Raw genomic sequence first — 20,526 nt, 5'->3', positions numbered from 1 at the left:
TCACACCCTCTGTAAGATTTTTCCATAGTATCCTGTCTGTCTTCACCCATCCACAAAGATCATATTTTAATTTATAGTACATAAAAATCTTACAAACCAGGAGTATGTGCCTCTGATGGCATTATAAAACTGTAATGTCCCAAGGCCAGAGATTGTATCTGGGTTGTTCACTGACATATTCTCTATTCCTGGTAGTAAACCTGCATATATTACTTGCTCCAGAAATACTTGTGAACTGAGTGATCATTTTTAATCTTCACAAAACCAAAAAACAAAACCCATCCTATAAAAGAGGAAACTGCTTATAAAGTGTTCCATGATCCTCCAAAGATGATGCTAGAATGAACATTTGAATAAAGGTACAGTAGCTTTCCCAGAAAGTGTACCTCAAGAGTGTTCTGAACAATGTTGAAGGACTATAAAAGTGAAATAAGAGGTAAACTCAGGATAAAACTGATTTAACTCCATCCCCATCTCTCTACCTATTCTCTGGGTTTTGTGAAGGCTAGCTTAATGGCCACTTGATTGACTTAGGAGCTGCACAGGGAATTAATTACACTTTTGAGTGTGTGTGGGCTGTTGAGGTGTATCGTTGGGATCTGAAACTGGTCCCTGGCCCTTTTCTCTCTTGTGCTCTTGCCCTACTCTGCTTCTCAGACACCACGAACTGAGCAGTTGTGCTCTGCCTGCCATCTCATGATGTTTCTGCTTTAGAGGCAATAAACGTGTGAAAATGTGAGTCAAATGAAACCTCCACTCCTTTAAATTGTGCATATTGGGTATTCTGTCTCTCCAATGTGAGAGCTGACTAATGGTACCAGGTTTTGGGAATGTACTAGGTCCTTCAGCATTCCTCAGCATGGGAAAAAAACATGCAGCAGAATATTAGTAAGTATTAGCTCACTATACTGAAATTACTGAAACACTGACAATTTGGATTATTGCTTTTGTTTTTGGGTGTTTTAAATTTTTTTATAACACCACACCCAGGTGAGACATTCTGTTATGGTTTTCAGTTTCCAAGACTTTTTCATTAGCTCTTCCCACTTCTGAAAGTAAAATGAGAAGCAATACCAACACTGACTACAGGGATTTAAAAATCTACAAGATCCAGGGACACAGATCAGTGGCACAAGCACCTGCCTGGCAAGCACAACATCCTGAGTTTGATTCCTGGTACCAAAAATAAATATCTGCCAAAATAATGGTGTGGCTTCATTAATTTTAACTAGGATAATGTTAAAGGCTGAAGCAGCTCAGTAGTAGAGCTCTTGCCTAACATGAGGAGGTCTTAGTTTCTGTCCCCAGAAGTATAAAAGGAAAAAAAAAGATGTAAAATACTCTTCTGCCTTCTGCAGTGAATAACAGAGGTCTGGGCCCGTCATAGGGTTAACGTGCACAGTGAGCGTGATCATACATACTGAGATTTTCACATACCCAACAGTGCCACCAACAGAGACATGGCAGTGCTCCAGAAAATGAGGTTTTTCATCTTTCAGTGAATTTCATAAGAAAAATAGCCTGCTGTTCAGGTAGCTGAAGCAGGATTACTACAAGTTGGAGGACAGCCTGGACAATTTATGAAGGCCATGTATGGAGAGAAAGAATAAAGGGGCAGACTGGAGATGTACCTCAATGGTAGACTGGCTTCAGCCTGTAGTACTTCCAAGAGATAGAGGCAGAGACACTTCCTTTTATCAGTGTCTAGCCCCACATGAATCCTTGCTTTCTACATTTTAATGCCCATTCTGTTGGCTCTCGGAACAGCAAAAAGTTAGACCATCTAGTTCCGCATCACGGCTCTGTTATTTCCTAACCTTGTTGTCATGCATGAAGTTACTTAATCTCATCAAGATGAGAGATAGTCTGTCTCATCTAGACATTGGACATGGAAGAAAATAATTCTTTGCACATAAAAGGAGATAATCCTTAGAGCATTCAGTAGGCAGTTGTAAATATTTTAGCAGCCACATCTGCAGATAACTTTTTTGTTTGTGGGGGAAGTGATAGTGCTGGAGATGGAACCTAGGTTGCTATCATTGAGCTATATGCCAGCTCTTAGTTATCTTTTATTTTGACACATGGTCTTGGTACAATGTCCAGGATAGCCTTGAAGCCTTCCTCAGGTGGCTAGGATTGCAGGGACCCCTCACCACCCATCATCCAGACAACTGGTGAGCTGTTTTACGATGTTGCCATTACTGCAGGGGAAAACACACTGGCAGAGACTGCCCTGAAGTATGAAGCTAGGGAAACAAACACTTAGGGCTGCCAGTGGTGGCCAGTATGCCTTGGCATGCCGCTGTGAGTCCTCACCTTTACAGAGTTCAGAGGGTTGTGTCATGATTCCTCAAAATTCTGGCTGGGAATTTCCCATCAAATGTACATCCAGCCAGGTGTGATAGCATATGCCTGTCATCCCAACTACTCGGGAGCCTGAGGCAAGAGGGTCCCAAGTTCAAAGCCCTGTCTAAAAATAAAAAACCACATAGAGGGCTGGGTATGTAGCTCCAGGTGATGCTGTGGGTTCAGTATCCCATGCTGCACAACAGCTGGGAATGTACACACATTCAGACAACAAAGATGGAGACTAGACAATGGAGCACCAGACCCAGGATCCCTGTGCCCTGTCTTTTCACCTCTGCTCTGGCTCTTTGCCTGGAGGCCTGGGAATCATTCGTAGGAATGTTCTTTCTGGGTAGGTAATAGTGGGAATGAAAAGGAACACTGGCCAGTTACAACCTTATTGGTGTGAAGTATCTAGGAAAGCATCATATAGAATTAAAACGCATAAATACATGAAAAACACTCAACATCACTGGTCATTCAAGAGATGCAAATGAAAACAAGGCTGAGATTCCCTCAACCCAGAGAGAAAGGTTATTATTAAGAAATCAACCAATAAACAAATGCTGGCAGGGCTGTGAGGGAAAAGGAACCCTTTTCCACTGTTGGTGGGAGTGTAACTGGTGCCATCATTCAGAGAATCCTTAAAAAGCTAGGATTGGAGATCCTATTGGACTCAGCTATTTCCTTGCTGGGTATCTTCTCAGAAACATTAAAAACCATAATGTTATGCATGCATCCATGTTTATAACAGCACAATTTGTGACAGCTACAACTTGGAAGCAACTCAAATGTCCATCAACCAAAAACTGGTAAAAATGATGGAATATGACTCAGCCACAAAGAAGGATAAACTCAAGGTCTTTTGTAGGTAAATGGACATAACTGGAGACTATACTCATGAGTGAAATCAGGCTCGCATGTGTGAACATTGTCTTCCTAGTATGAGAAGCTCATAGAAACAATATATGATAGTTAATACAGTTAACTACTAATTTCTCTTAGTTATTTGAAAAGAAAGGTTTGTGTTAATATTGTTTGGACAACTCAATGTCAACATGTTGTAGTCCAAGTAACTAAAGCTAACAATACTCAGTGTATAAACCACAGTTACCTTCTGTCTTATTTTGCAGTTTTATTTTCTCTTTAAAATAACAAAATAAAAAGCACCCTTTCCTCATTCATATTCTCTCTCCCCCCACCCCCACCTTAGTCCCTCTCCTTTTGAGAGAGGGTCTCTTTCTGTTGTCCAGGTTGCAACTCACTACATAGCTGAGCTTGCTTTGAATGCACTACCTTGCACAGACTGACTTCAAACCCATCCTCCTACCTCAGGCCCCAGTTGTGGGATTACAGATAAGCACCCTTGCACCCACTCAGGTTCCACTCTCTTCATTCTTCTTGCCAGCAGTCCCCCTTGCCTGTATCCCCCCACACCACCCCCATTTACCCACTCACAAAAGAGATTGTGGGCTGTTAATGCCCAGCCCCTGCACCCACCCACACCTTTCCCACCACCAGCCTGCAGCATGGAGGCCGCTGGGACCCAAGGTGCTTCACAGCAGGCCTCACTAAAGAAGCACCTGGCAAAGTAACAAGGAACCACCCTGCAGGATGCTCCCTGGGTTTCCAAGTCCTGAGAGATCAGGGTTGGTGCAGAGAGACCTGTTGAAGTGCAGAGTGGGGAAGGGTCCATGGAGCCAGCAAGTCAGTGCTTTGCAAATGTGCCACTATGGGATTTGCTCCCTGGGAGTTGGGAGGGGAGTGCTTCCTGGCCTGGGCAGTGTGATGGCTTTGGGTAGTGCCTCCCTCCCTCCTTACTGTTGTACCCCAAAAATGAGCCTCAAGATGATGTCCCCAAAAAACAGGGCAAGACGTCTTTTAAAAAGAAAAAGAGCACTGTATTTAAGCTGGCACCAGCAACACAGTGCAGATGGAGTTTGCAAAGCGGTGCCACTGGGTGAGAATTTTGACATTTTTATAGCTCATTAACTGCATAAACTGCAAAGTACATAGTGAGCAGGAATGAGGAATGCCTTTGTTTCCCTTTGCTTGAGATTGGAGACATTTCTGGTCAGTGGTTAGCCCTTTTCTTCCTTACAGGAATTCACAGTCCTTGGTCTGCTAATTCCAGGAACATTTGACTCACAAAAGGAACAAAGGTTGACACAGGAAACAGGTTACTGGAATGATGACACATATAGAACAGTATGGTGGCACTTCAATTAATTTATAACAAAGTGGTCAGTGCTCCATCGTGGCTGGCTGCAGAAAACAGCTGTGTTTGGGAAGGGAGTTACATGGTTACTAGGGTGATAAGCATGTCTCATGGGGTTTTCAAACAGAGGTATCTGTTCATAATCTTGTGTCCTTAAAATCGTGAGCTTTGTAGTTTGAGCCCAATCTTTGACATAGTTTAACAATTTGTTTATAATGCAAAGTTCAATTGTTAAACAAGTTTGACACTCCTGAACCTATTGACTCTGCCATCCCAATTCCCAGTAATACAGGTATGGATTTATCTTCAATCAGACAGGACTTTTTAGGTCAAAGATAGGGAACAAATGACTCCTACCATTATCTCCAGAGTACCAGTACACTTGAGGAAAGATATGGACTAATATGCAAAGCTCAGGGCACTGGGTGAACAGGTGGTGCATGGAACAAGAAGTTATACCAGAAGTACAGGCAAACAAGTTTCCATTGGGAGCAACAAAGTGCTGATTAGCAGGATAGGAAAAATTATGAATCAAAGCTGAAGAGGTAAGATTACAGAGTGCAGCATAAGTGGAGTGCGCAAGAAGTAGGAGCCAGAGTAAACACAGGTTCCTGGAGTGCCCTGTACATTGTCCAATGTGAGCAGGGGCCTAGTACCCCACCAACAAGTGGTGTCATCTGCAGAGGAATTTAAAAGTTGATTTGCCATAATAGTCACAGGGATGCCATATAGAAGGGAGGTCGAGATGGGAGGCACAGCCAGCAGTCAGCAGTGAGGTTTGGGGCACTAAGATTGAGAAACTAGTAAGCAATATCCAGAGGTAAGAAGGGGTCTAGGGATGGCACAGAAATGGCAGAGGGCAAAAAGGTCTCAGGAGCAGGAAGTCTAGTGGAGGAGGGTGGAAGATGAGTGACAGGAAGAGATCAAGAGGGCTAAGGAGACTGAGGGCCTATGGGTCTGGTGGGGGCTGTCTGAACAGGCCTAGGAATGAACTGAGTGGTAAAGGCACTTCTCGGGTCATATCCCATAACCTAATACCATAATGTAATCCTGCTTTCCAAACAGGATCGGTTGGGATTTTGGGTCTGAAAGTCATAAGATTACACTAGTTGAGGGTGCAGGAAGATGGGGTCTCCTGCATAAGGAAAAGGTAACGATCTCCTTTGTTTCCATGCCAGGGAGATATAGATTCACAATCCCAATGTCTACTAAAATGTTCTGTCTCTACAGACTATGAACATTTACTAGTGTGATCAGAGGCAGGCTGTTGCTTTTGGGGCCAAAGATACCAGCCAGTGGATCGTAATTCCTTTTGACTACATAGGTCCGTGCAGGGCCTGGTTAGTTTCCTTCCCATTAGCAAACAATGATGCAGTATGGAATGCTGACCCAACAACATTCTATTATGTCTTATTTTTGCTGAGATGTTATGTAATAGGGCACATAAATCTATCTTAATTATCCCATGGACAGTAGCATTTGATCAATAATTCACCAGTGAAATAGTAATTTTCCACATCCCAAACAGTGGATTATGAGGTATCTCCTTGGGGTCTCCATAAGAAAGAACACATAAAAACAAGATTATCGGATACATTTGGCAATTTTAAGCTTCAAAGAATCCTTGGAGGGGAGCTCCTCCAATGATAACAACAGAAGAATACATGCCAGAAAGCCAGTGTGGGGAGGAGGCCATGGAGAGGACCATGTGCATAGGCGCCAAAGCCGGGTGCCATGCCGCGCAATTTTCTGAAGAGGCAGGATGCTGATATAAATGTGGAAAAACCACATCAAGCTAGAATCTGCCTCTGTGAAGGAAGGAAAAACGTGAGGTAGGGCTGGAGCCCTGCGTGCTCACTGAGACCAGTCCGTGCTGTACTGGGAACGCCGTGGAGTCAGGTGATTCAAGGTCAAGCTGAAGCCATGGCTGCTGATAATGGGAATTGTTGAGTCCCGAGGCCTTGGTGGGAGGATGCAGCATGGTGTGGAGTGAATTCAAGTGGAGAACCTGCGTTGATTCCCGGTGTGTGCTGAGGATTGGGTCCAGTGGCTGCTGTTGCTGGCTGGAGGACATGATGGAGTTGGGCAGAGCCTGGCTCCACAGTGGCATCAGTCAGCTGCCCCTGGCATAGAGAGAATAATTGGGCTCTGCTGGGGCTGAGCTATGTCTCTGGTTGGGACCAAATAGCCAAGGACAAAACGTCATGACTCAGTGATGGCCACAAGGTACAACATAAGTCCCTGAATGAAATTGCAGGTCGACTGGCTCAGAGGCTAGAGGCTAGCCTGCACCATCCCTGCATCCTTGCCTGTACCACAGATAACAGCAAATTGGGGAGGACAGCAAAACTCCAGTCAGCAAGCTTCAGAAAGACCCTAAGCAATACGGAGAGGGCCAGAGACCCCCAGGACACACCTGTCTGAAAGAAACCAGAAATATGACAAGAGATAGAAAAAAAAAAAAAAAACAGCCGCTGACCCTGGGAAAATAAGCCCAGGAGAGGTAAATACAGAAGAAAACCAGTGTAGTAATCATGCAGTATTAGACACAGCATCAGCAGACATAAAGAAATACCTTCGTGACCTCATAGATGAATTTAAAACTGAACTTCTGATCCAAGTAAGGCAAGATATAAAAAGATTAATTAAAGAAATGATAAGACTTTTCCAAAAGAACACAGATAGAAGAATGAACTCAGAAAAGGAAGAGAAACCTTTCATGAAGAATATAAACAAAATCTAGAATACAAGAAACAGATCCAAAGAGATTACCAGGAAACTAAAAACTCCATTGAAAGCTGGCAAAATGCCTTGACAGAAACTAAAGTTAGCCTTTTGAAACTTGAAGAGAGAAGTATGATGTGTGATTGTGAAAGAAAAGATCTCTTAAAAATAACAAGGAACCAGGAAGAAACAATTCAAAGGCTAGAAGATGACAAGAGCATCTATAACTTAAGAATAAAAAATGTAAACTAAGAAGCTGGAGTAAACACAAATGAACTACAATGATTATTCACAGATATAATTAAAACTTCTGAAGCATAGGAAAAAGAAATGATATCCAGATAAATGATGCATACAGAACTCCACCAACTACAACCAAAACAGATCTACACCCGGACATATAATCAAGTTTCAGGAATCTACCACAAGAACAGAACATTAAAAGTGGCCAGAGAAAAGAAGCAGATCACCTACAAAGGACAAATCATCAAAATAATGACAGACTTATCAACATAAACTCTCAAATCGAGAAGAGCCTCAGGGAAATAGTCCAAGTCCTGAAAGAAAACAACTTCCAACCAAGGCTGATGTACCTGGAAAAACTCTCTCAAAATTAATGGAGAAACAAGATAATTCCAAGACAAGGAGGAACTGTGGGAGTTCATGGCCACCAATCCAACCCTACCAAAAAAAAAAATCTGAAGGATATTCCAGAGAGAGGAAAAAATACCAAGATTCCAGCAACAGTGGCAGAGAGGCCTCAATGAATGGGGCAGACAGTGGAATGAGGGAGTAAAGTGGACAAATAACAGCAGAAGAATAGAATAGCAGAGATGAGGCAGAGACGGTAAGCTACAATTTTTAATATAGATAGCCTTGATACACTAACAAAAAAGAAACAGGCAGAGGAGATTAGGAGGCAGGATCCATCGAGAGGCTCTGAATAGGAAATACACTCAGCCTGAAAGAGGATTAATAAACTGAAAGTCAAAGATGAGAAAACAATGATATATGTGACAGGAAACCAAAGAGAAATAGGGACAACTTGTCCAGCAGCTGCAAGATAGGTTGGAAAAGTTATGACACTTATGTGTAGTGTAGAACTACACAGCTGGAAGGAAGGAAAACCTTTGTGGCTTTAGTAAGTAAAGGAGTACAGCTCAAGATTAAGCTCAGGGGTAAAAAGGTTCAGCAACACTCAAATAGATAACAAGTTGACCCCCTATTCTAAAATAAACATGATTTATTTTAGACAACTATAAATAAATCACACAGTCCATTTCTCTTTGAAATATAGTATTTTGTTGATATATTGCATGAGTGTAGCCAACAGAAAAGTTGTTTTTTATTCTTACAAACTTACATATTTCTGGTGGTAGAAATAAATCCTTGTATTCCAAAGTTCCATACTGTATATTAGTGTACTTGCCACTCCTTACTGAATGTTTAAGCTTGAATTCTCTTTCTGTCTCTGTCTCTCTCTGTTCACTCAACAAAGTTTAGTTTGCAGTTACTGATAAATAATTTATCAAAGTTATTTGTTCTTAATTGATTCATAGCACCACACTACTTAGTATAAGCAAGGAGCTTATTCTTGTTCATGCTTTATTTTTTAAGTATAAAGAAAACAATAGATATATCATCTTGTTATGTGATATGTGATTGGTATATTAATTAGTAAAATTTGAAGTGCATGAATTTTCTAAGGTAGCAAATCACTTTTGGAACTCCATTTCAGTATATGTGGGTGATAAAAATTTTATTTAAAAGACTGTACTGTTTAATTATATCTTTTTCTTGCTTGTAGAGATTTTAAAAGTTGCATGATTTCTTTACAAGTTTGTCTTGCCCATACATAAGTAAAATGCAAGTTATCTTCATGAGTTTTCTCAGAATATACGATGGTCATATCACATTCACATATCACCTGTAAAGCCAAAGTAGGAAGACAATAAATATCCCACCACATTTTGAAGTGTCATGCTTTTCCAAATCTAACTTTATTTTATAATTGCAATTTTATTTTTGTTTATTCCAGTGAATCCAGTGTGCCATGTTCTGCATTGCAAAGATGCACAAAAATAGTGGGTGGGTGTCATAGAAGATCAGACAGTACTGAAATTGATTCCTTAAATGTTCCTGAATCAAATGAATCCCTTGTTGATTAGATAATGGTAGTATTTTAATATAGGTTGTTTGAACTACATGAAAAAAATTACCACTAAATTTTTTGAGATTCAGTATGCACTGTCATACTTTTATATAGCCCCTGCCAGAGAGCTATGGCAGGAGGAGCTCTTCAGTGAAGGAGTTAAATGCTAGCATCAGCAAAATAATGATGGTTTCCATTTTTATATGTAAAATTATCTACTGAGGACACTACTTAGCATTAAAATATATCATATATGAAGAAGCCTTGTTCAATTACAGAATATTTCTTTTACTATGTATCATATCCAATGTCCAGGTTAGTAAACATGAATACTTTTCAGTTAAAATTCTTATTATGTATTTTACATAAACCAGTACATTCAATATATTATTTGGTCATATCATTATTATAAAATTAATGAGACAAAGTACCCTTATTATTTCTTAAAGTTTTACAAGCTGAATATTTTGAACTTCTATCATAACTTTATTTTTTAGTAGCAACTTTTCAAACATGAATGAAGACAGTGGGGTTAGTGCCTTTTATTGAAGGAAATATGTTTTCCTTAAAATTTACACACTTTAGTTTTTAAAGATTTAGTTTTAAAATAAATTATAGGATCTCTCCCACCTTTAACATATCACCTGTTATTTAGATTGATAAGCCAACATTAATAATGATAAGCCAGGGGCTGGGGATTTAGCTCAGTGGCATAAACACCTGCTTTGCAAGCAGGCAGTTGTGAGTTTGATCCCCGATACTGATAAAAAAGAAAAAAACCAAAAAATTATGATAAGCCTACAATGATAACTGTGTGATATGTAAATTCAAATCCACACTGAGGATCATTCTTCACGATGATATTATTAAGATTTTGATGCATTCAAAAGGAAATACTGACCAAATATATTATTGAGAAAAAATCATTCTGTCCTGAAAAATTAACTGACCTGTGGCCAGAAACTCTTGTGTGTCCCTGCTGTTCAAAATTGTGTAATAGGAAACATAGAAGTTGTTTCCAGCTTTGATCATCTGTTTTAGAATGAGGGTAATAAGGAAATTCATTACACAGACTCTTGTCCTCACTAAACCTAAATACTGGAAGCAATCACATTTGTAAGACTAGACATAGACATGACAATATATTAAACTATGTCGTGAAGACATTTGGAAAAATGAAGATGTCAGAAAATAGGATAAATTATAAAACTCAAAAATGCATTCTTTTCTGGACTGATTCTGAGTTACTAATTTGGATTTTCTGGCAGTGGTGTAATAATTTGTAACCCAAGGAATGGAGAACAGGTGTGACTATGAGTTTCAGCTCATGTGACTAGTCAACAACCAATATTTCTATACAGAGAATGTTCGGTGGCTGTAATGCTTGATCATGGGCCTGTCAGTTATTAACTTTCAATCTTTCACTTTGGAAGGCACAAGGCCTGATGTTTCTTCCATGAGCTTGGTGTTTTTCGAACTATTGCAACAGAAACTTAACATTAATCCTCTAGTTCTATTCAATAGCAACACCTTTGTTGGCATCAATACAGACAGCTTATTGAAAAAGGCAAAGGAGTAAATCTTCCAAGGAAGTTGTGGCCCCTGTTATGTTGCTATCTGGGGAAATGGATACAATTGGCTGATACTGCTGGCTGAAGGAGGATATAATGATACTCAAGTATAACTTCTGTCTTGTGTTTTTCTCCTGGACACCAGACCTCAGATGTAGATCCCAGGTTACAATGGTAGCAAACTTCTCCAGGGACATTGAGCAGGAGCTGTTGAAAGGAGCCAGGAGCGTAAGAGTATCCATCTGGGATGGATAAAAGATGGCAGATAGATAACAACAGGCTACAGAGTCTCCCTGAGACAGTCAACTTAGATTCTAAAAATAATACAGCATGGGGAGTCCCAAATAGAGGGAGATAGATCCTCCCAACCCAGGAACAAACTAAGCTGAGAGAAACCAACTAAATATTCAGTCCCAGAGCTACTATTGGAAAAGCTAAAGTCTCGGTGCTTCTGCTACAGCACTTGAACTTGTGCAGTTGAGACCCACCAAGCTACCCGAAAGCCCACCGCTGCTTCAACTCATGGGAGATGCACTCACACTGAGGACAGGAGTTGACGAACTGAACAGAGAGCTGAGGTGGTGGGGAACCTGTATCGACCTGTGGTGAGTGACAGGAATAAAACCCTTCCATAGAAAAAGGGGCTACAACAGATGACATCCTGGGAACAGGCAGACTGGCAAGAATAAGGTGCTGCAGTGACTTCATTCAGTTGCTCCCATCTCAAGCAATTGGTGGGGAGTGCTTGACCTGGGTCATGTTCTGGACTGAGACCCAATAGGCTAGCCCAAACCAAGTCCCTATGTCTGGCAGCACACTGTAATGCAGTGAAGCCCCTAGTAGGTTGACTGACCCAGAAGGGAGGGACCAGCATAGGCTGCCCAAGTCTGTACTTCTGTAGTACACCACAGTGGGCAGGAGCACCTAGTCAATGTGCTTCAGACTAACTGTAACCAACAAAGAAAGAAACTGGGGTCTCCTATATACACCTGTATGGAAGGAACAAAAAATATGAGAAGAGGAAGCAACAAGAAAGGGTCCCTAGCTGCCAACCCAAAGAACATTGATCCAGGAAAGGTAAATGCAAAGGATTTTGAGGATGGCAAACATGCAGTATCAGACATGGCACCAGTGGACATAAAGTGATATCTTCAGGACCTCATAGATGAGTTCAAAAGTGAAGTATTTAACCAAGTAAAGCAACATATAAATGGAACAATAAAAGAAATGCTAAGCACCTCCCAAGAAAAAACATGGAAGAACAGAGGAACATAATAAAAGGGGAGAATTGTTTGATGAAGAAAATAGAGATGAAGAAAACATAGAATACATGAAGCAGGTTCAAAGAGATTACCAGGAAATTAAAAACTCCATTGAAAGCTGGCAAAACTGCTTGAAAGAAACTTAGGATAGATTATCTGAACTGGAGAAGAAGTGTGCAATGTGGATCATGAAAGGAAAAATTTCTTAAAAATAACAAGGAAACAGTAAAAACACAAAGGCTAGAAGATGACAAGAGGATCTATAACTTGAGAATAAAGAATGTGAATGAATAAGCAGGGGTACAAACAAAGGAACTACAAAGGCTATTCACAGAAATAGTTAAGGAGAACTTCCCAAACATAAGAAAAGGAAAAGATACTCAGATGTATGAGGCATACAGAACTCCAGCCACCTACAACCAAAACAGTGCCACACCCAGCCATATAATAATCAAGATCCCAGAAATCCAATATAAGAAAAGAATATTAAAAGCTGTCAGAGACAAGAAACAGATTACTTACAAGGGAAAGCCCATCAGAATTACAGCAGACTTCTCAGCACAAACCATCAAATCGAGAGGAGCATGGAGTGAAGTATTCCAAGCCTTGACAGAAAATAACCTGCAGCCCAGATTGATGTACCCTGAAAAATTGTCCCTACAAATTAATAGAGAAACAAGATGCTTCCAAGATAAAGAGAACTGGGGAAATTCACAGCCACCAATCCAACTCTACAGAGAATATTACAGAACATTCTAAAGAGAGAGAAAAGAGGACTTGAGAGAACGTGGCGGACAGACAACAGCAACTACTGAACGCTCTCTAAAGGCTCGGCTCAGAGGCCAGGAATGATGCGGACTAAGGAGATACGAACCAGTAGAGATATGCTCTGCTGACTCAGGAACGAACTGGGCTGAGAGAATCCAACTTGGAATACAGTCCTGGCGCTAAAATAGGAACAGAAAAATCTCGGTGTGGAGGCTCGACTCCGCGCCATCGGAAACCGCGGTTTGGATTTCCCGCCCCCCGGCGGCCGGTGCCTCCACAGCGGCTTGGCAAGAAGAGACGCGACCGCCGAGCTTTGGGAACGGGAGTCTGGGAACGGAGTTCCCGCGCCATCGGGAACCGCGGTTTGGATTTCCCGCCGCCCGGCAGCCGGCTACCTCCATAGCGGCTCGGCAAGGAGAGATGCGACCGCCGAGCTCTGGGAACGGGAGTCTGCGAACGGAGTCGGAAACGCGACAGACAGGGAGGAAGGCTGACTGGTGGCGAGGTGAGCGAGGAACTGACTCCCTACCGCAGGTTGACTCCAGCGGAGGTTTTTCTGGGCGCGGGCAGTCCTGTAAGAGCAGGGCGCGGTGGCAACTGCAGCCGCACGTTTCCCTCTCGGACGGGATTGGTGAAAGGTGCCTGGCCGGAGGGACGCTGCTGGCGGACTCCCTGGGCTGGCCTAACCCAGATCCCAGAGCCTGACGGTGGCCCGGAGGAGCGATCGACTCCCGCGTAGGCTGCCTCCTCCGCAACTCCCTGGGGCGCAGCGGTGAGTGGGAACAACTAACCAGCGCAATTTGATCAAGCTGTGGCTGACAGGCAGGGAAGCCGGGCCTCCTGTGTAAGATCACATTTTATAAGGAACAGAAAATATGGGGAAGGGAAGCAACAAAAAAGGCTCCTCGACCCCCAATCCTGAGAATCAGGCAATAGTGGACACTGCACCAATATACATTAAGCGCCATTTAGAGAGCCTCATAGACCAATTCAGGAATGAAGTTATCAATGACCTGAAGCTAGAAGTATGCAGAATAGTTAGAGAAATGCTAAGCACCACCCAGGAAAAAGCAGATGGTGGAATGGAAGAACAGAAAAAGAGGGGAGAATTGCTTGATGGAGAAAACAGAGAAAGCATTGAGTATGTGAAGCAGGTGCAAAGGGACTATCAAGAAATCAAGAAGTCTACCCAAGACTGGCATAACAGCTTGAAAGAAACTAAGGACAGACTATCTGAATTGGAGGGCAGACTTGAAACATGGGAGAATGAAATGAAAAACTTCTTAAAAATAACAAAGAAACACACAGCAATAATACAAAGACAAGAAGATGATAAGAGGAGCCATAACTTAAGGATTAAGAACATAAAAGAAGAAGTAGGGACACAAACAAGTGAACTACAAAAGCTACTCACAGAAATAATCCAGGAGAATTTTCCTAATTTAGCAAAAGGTAAAGATACTCAAATGTATGAGGCATACAGGACCCCAGCTACCTACAACCCTAACAGAGAAACACCCAGGCATATAATAATAAAAATTCCAGAAATTCAATACAAGAACAGAATATTAAAAGCTGTAAGAGACAAGAAACAGATCACTTACAAGGGAAGACCCATCAGAATTACAGCAGATTTCTCTTCACAAACCATCAAATCACGAAGAGCATGGGGAGAAATAATTCAAGCTTTGAAAGATAATAATCTACAGCCAAGATTGAGATATCCTGCACAACTGTCCCTGGAAATTGATGGAAAAACGAGGTGCTTCCAAGATAAAGAGGAACTGGGGGAATTTGCAACCACCAATTCAACCCTACAGAAAGTATTGCAGAATATTCTAAAAAAAGAAAAATACAAAGAACCCAGAAATAGGGGTGGGGAGGCCACAACGAATGGAGCAGAGAACAAAATGAAGAAGACAAACTGACAGCTACTGACAGAAAAAGAGCTCAACAGAAATGAGACAGAGAAGATTGGATGATAGGAACAGCTTTTTTTGGAGAAAATGACATCTTAATAGGTAATGCTGATTTAGTACCATCTTGTTTTGAAGTCTCATCTAGCTTTTGTTCTTCTGTCTCAAATGGTCTAAACAGGTTGTATCTTATTGGATTTTGCTATGTACGATAGTATAAGAAAAAACCTTTTAAAGACAAGGAGATTATACAGAGACCATTGTTCATTTTCTGTTAGTCGATTTTAAATACTCTATAATGCTGTCATTCTCTTAAATGGATTTACATTGTTTTGATATACTTAATGCTACAGTATATGAAGTTGTACTCAAGGACTTCAGGGAAGGAGTCAATATGGTAACTATTTTTGGGTCAGGATTAGCTGGTGGTGAAACACTATTCTGCTTAAATGGTTATGTTTTGATCTGCCCTGTTTCGCTGTTATGCCCTCTTTTTTCTCAATCTCCACTCCATTATTTACTTTTTTATTTTTATCCATTTAATTAAAGGGAAAAATATAGCAGGATATAATATAGTAACCCACTTTGACTTTCTATTATCTCGATTTGAAGCCCTGTATTACTCTCACCATCTTGTTTTTGACTGAGGTTCCTATATTCTGTTTTGCTGGATAGTATCAGGTTCGAAAGTTTAGGCATCAGCTGAGAAGATAATGAGATTCATTATAACGCCCATTCTCGTTGACTTTTATCTACTTTTGAAGACCTACAATATCTCCAATGTTTTGGTTTTGTCGGTTTTATTCTTTACGGTTTTGTTCAATTGTATTACAACTAATGATATAGGCAATTCTATTAGAAATAGCGGGAGGCATTATGGTAACCATTGTTGATCACCTTGTATTATGTTTTTATATTATCTATTATGTCCACCCTTTTGACTTGACCGATTCTGTTCTGTTATGTCACATTTGGTTTTACTCTCTTCCAAAAAAGCAACAAGAACCGTGGGAGCAATGAAACCCAAAATGTGTAATAGTCACTGTACAAAAGAGAGGAAAAGAAAGTGCTCTAAACTATATAACTGCATGTATATTTAAATGTATAAGATAGAAAATGATATCACAGAGTTTTATTGGATCATCGAACAGAACTGTTTGCAGTATCATTGCTGGAATGTCCACTCTACAAGCTTTAATTTTGTGACTTGAACAATTATTTCTAAGATGGCAATATGTAATCCATTAACTAGTGATTTCCTACTGCGCATTTTTTATTCTGTAAATCTGTATAACTTGTACCCCTTCACTGTTTTTTTTTCTTTCTTTTCTTTTCTCCTTAAATAAAAATTAAAAAAAAAAATAAAGAGAGAGAAAAGCACCAGTATGTCAGGAACATTGGCAGAGAGGCCCCAATGAATGGAGCAAAACACGAAATGAAGAAGACAAACAGATAACTAGTGATGGAAAAAGAGCAAACAGAAATGAGACAGAGAAGGCTGAATATAATTTCTAATAAAGATACCCTAAATTAAGGAGAGAAAAGAGAGAATCGCAGGCAGAGTGGATCAAGAGGTAGGATCCACTGAGATGCTCTTTATAGGAAATATAATTAACCTGAATAAGGGTATTTGGACCAAAAATCAAATATGAGAAAACAGAACTCTATGTGATAGGGAACCAGAGAGTAATATTGGACCAGTATTTATGGATAGGTTGGAAAGACAGGCTTTAATAGGCAAAGAAATATTACTAGAGATCAAGCCCAGGAGTGAGAAAATTCAGAAACGCTTAGGTAAATAGCAGGTTGCCCTCCCCCAATATAAAACTGAGGGTGGTAGGGAGACCCTAAAATGCACAGTACACCTTGGGGGAGTGAAAGGGGGAGGAATAGTATTAAAAAAGACAGCAGAAGATATTGCTAATAGTGTATCAGGAATTAAAACCCATATTACTCACACCACTCTGCTTAAATAGAAATTATTTCTTCCCTGTTTGTATATAAGCACTAGATCTGAGGACACAGACAGCTGTCCCAAAAATATCAGGATATAGCACAGTAATCATCCTTAATTTCCTATTAACTTAATCTGGATCGCTGTATAACTTATACTGTTATATCATGGCTAATCTTAGTTAAATCTGATTTGTTTGATTGCTGTTTGTTATTGATAGATTTTATTCAAATCTGTTCAGATTGATAGTATCAAGTCAGAGAGTATAGACAACTATACTGAAAATGACAATGATTCACTATGACAGCCATTCTAGTTTGATCACTACCTGTTTTTGTACTTCTACACTATCTACAAAGTTGTATTTCTATTAATACTGTTACATACTGATATATTCAATTATATTTTATCTGATGATATAGCCAATTCTATTGATGATAACAAGAGATAACACAGTAACCATGGTAGAACTCCTTGTGCAGCAGTTTTATGTTTTTTTTGTTTTGTTTTATGTGTCTATAGGAATATGTTTTGTTCTGTCCTGCTTTGTTCTGTTTCTTCCTCTAATATAAAACGATAGAAATACATGTTAAGATTCATGCTTACATAAAACCTATAAACAGTTTACAAGAATAGATCTTATGACACAGGATGAAATGAACAAATACTTTGAAGGAAAAAAAGGCACTACAGTACCCAATGCTGATTCCAGAGTGTCGTGATGTGCAATCCAGCAATATTATATTCTTTGTTTGGAGTTATTTTAGTCTGCTTTGGTTTGTTTAATCTCAACATAAATGAAGATATGGATAAAGTGTGTATGTTTAAGTGCATAGGATTGATAACTCTATTACTAAGTTTTTATTAGATAGTTGAACAGAACTATTTGCACTCTCCCTGTTTGAATTCCCATTTATGTGTTCCACTTCTGTACCTTGAACAATTATTTTTTAAGAGGACAATATGTAAACATCAACTATTGATTTATTACTGTTTATTTTTTCCTTTGAAAGTATATACTATTTCTACCTGTTTTCTGTTTTGTTTTGTCTTTCTTTAAATAAATTTTTTTAAAAAAAGTATAAAGAGGACGAAGAGGGAAAAAAAGAGTATCCACCTGGGTCACAAACACACACACATATATCTGGATGAATCCACACATACATAACTGAAAGATGCTGTAAGTTTGATCTCCACGAAGCCAAAAGTTTGTGTCTGTGTCTAAGATGTTCCCTTTGATTGCTAACTTCCTTTTACTTCAACTTTCTATCTTAGTGTGTACTTTGAATAGTGAAGCCTGCCTTCAGTGAAGAAGCACTAGTGTGCGAAAGGATGGAGATGTGACTGGATGCTTTTTCTTACTGTATTTCTATATGTACTACACTGGTATCATTGAGACAACACCTTTGCAGGACTTCTATATCACGCCATAAGTGTCTTCTTCATTTATATTTTTTTGTGGTTTTCATGACAGATACTGGCTAGGCATCTATAGATAGATCATCAGTTTTTTGTGTAATGCTATCCTGTCCTGCCCCCCCCCCCCATTCGTGCAATAGGACTCTAGTTGTCTTTCTGTCCTCTTTAACTATTTGAATTGGGAAGACAGTCTTGTCTTGTTTTCTGAGGTTCTTGATTTTGGTACTGGAACCTTAGACACAGTTCTCTACCTCATCCCATGGTCAGTGCCCTACCTCCTACTTAATGCCTGCCACTGCATGGCATTAAGTGATGTTTTGTAGCAAATCAATCCCAGCCCTTGGAATGGACTGATGTGAGTACAAAGTGGCTTTTGCCAAATATCCTCTTATACAATCAAGGGCCTCTGAATATCTCTTTAATTATACATAAAATTCATTTTATTAGTACTGGTTATTCTGTGGTATTGCTACCCCTCCTACTTGAAGGCACATCCTGGTACAGATATTCAGTTGTCTTTCAACTAAACTCTAAGTAAGTATCTCATACCAGGTAAGCCACCATATCATTCTGCTTTCATCACCGTGTGTATTTAATTAATAAAATTTTCAATGTGTCAGAGAATTCTAGCAAATGACTTGTGTTTTTGTGAGAAAAAGAGATGCCACAGAATGAGTGAATGACTGTGTGTTTTATAAAATGCTGGATTAAGAGTGACAGCTGCCTAGGTTTGGGAGCAGGAGTGGCAATATGAGGGATTAGAGCTTTTTTATTTTGTAAATGGAGTCTTTACCTATCTCATATTTCTTAGAATGTCCAGATGTTTCTTATACTTTTATTCCTAGACACTTTCCCCAGGTTACGAGTTACTGCTAGCAACAATTTCCTGGGATCCAAGATTCCCTCTGCTTTAATCTCTTCTGGCATTACAGGAATTTGTCATTACACCCTTCACGTATGTGCTTTCTTCTGTCATTTTCCAACATGTATTAGATATTATCATCAATGTTTGTTGTTTACAAACTTTAATTATCATAGCTGATGTTAAGAATTTCTTTTCTGATTGTGATAGACCAGAAGGTTTTTTTTATTTAAAAGGAAAAAGAGAAAAAACAAAACAGTGTAAGTTTTTAGTGGTTGGCACAGACAAGCATGCTCTGAATGTCCTGAAACCTATGAAAGTATTGATTACTCATAGCATTTATTGAAAATCACAAGGATTTTATTTGATCAGGGCATAACCCTCAATATACAAACTACTACATTGTGATTTGTTTTAAAAAAGCAGAATCTTCAAGGGAAGAGTCAATATGGTAACTACTTTTGGGTCGGAATTATCTGGTGGTGAAACACTACTCTGCTTAAATGGTTATGTTTTGATCTGTGCTGTTTCGCTGTTATGCCCTCTTTTTTCTCAATCTCCACTCCATTATTTACTTTTTAATTTTTATCTGTTTAATTAAAGGGAAAAAATAGCATATAATATAGTAACCCACTTTGACTTTCTATTATCTCGATTTGAAGCCCTGTATTACTCTCACCATCTTGTTTTTGACTGATGTTCCCCTATTCTGTTTTGCTGGATAGTATCAGGTTCGAAAGTTTAGCCATCTGCTGAGAAGATAATGAGATTCATTATAACGCCCATTCTCGTTGACTTTTATCTACTTTTGAAGACCTACAATGTCTCCAATGTTTTGGTTTTGTCAGTTTTGTTCTTTACTGTTTTGTTCAATTGTATTATAACTAATGATATAGGCAATTCTATTAGAGACAGCGGGAGGCATTATGGTAACCATTGTTGATCACCTTGTATTATGTTTTTATATTATCTATTATGTCCACCCTTTTGACTTGACAGATTCTGTTCTGTTATGTCTCATTTGGTTTTACTCTCTTCCAAAAAAGCAATAAGAACTGTGGGAGCAATGAAACCCAAAATGTGTAATTGTCATTGTACAAAAGAGAGGAAAAGAAAGTGCTCTAAACTATATAACTGCATGTATATTTAAGTGTATAAGATAGAAAATGATATCACAGAGTTTTATTGGATCATTGAACAGAACTGTTTGCAGTATCATTGTTGGAATGTCCACTCTACAAGCTTTAATCTTGTGACTTGAACAATTATTTCTAAGATGGCAATATGTATAGTGATTTCCTACTGTTCATTTTTTTCTTCTGTAAATCTGTATA

Source organism: Cavia porcellus, unplaced genomic scaffold (assembly GCF_034190915.1).
Source record: "Cavia porcellus strain 051 isolate PalLab524CR breed Dunkin Hartley unplaced genomic scaffold, mCavPor4.1 scaffold_6, whole genome shotgun sequence".
NCBI classification, from domain to species: Eukaryota; Metazoa; Chordata; class Mammalia; order Rodentia; family Caviidae; genus Cavia; species Cavia porcellus.
This window is presented reverse-complemented; position numbering follows the sequence as displayed.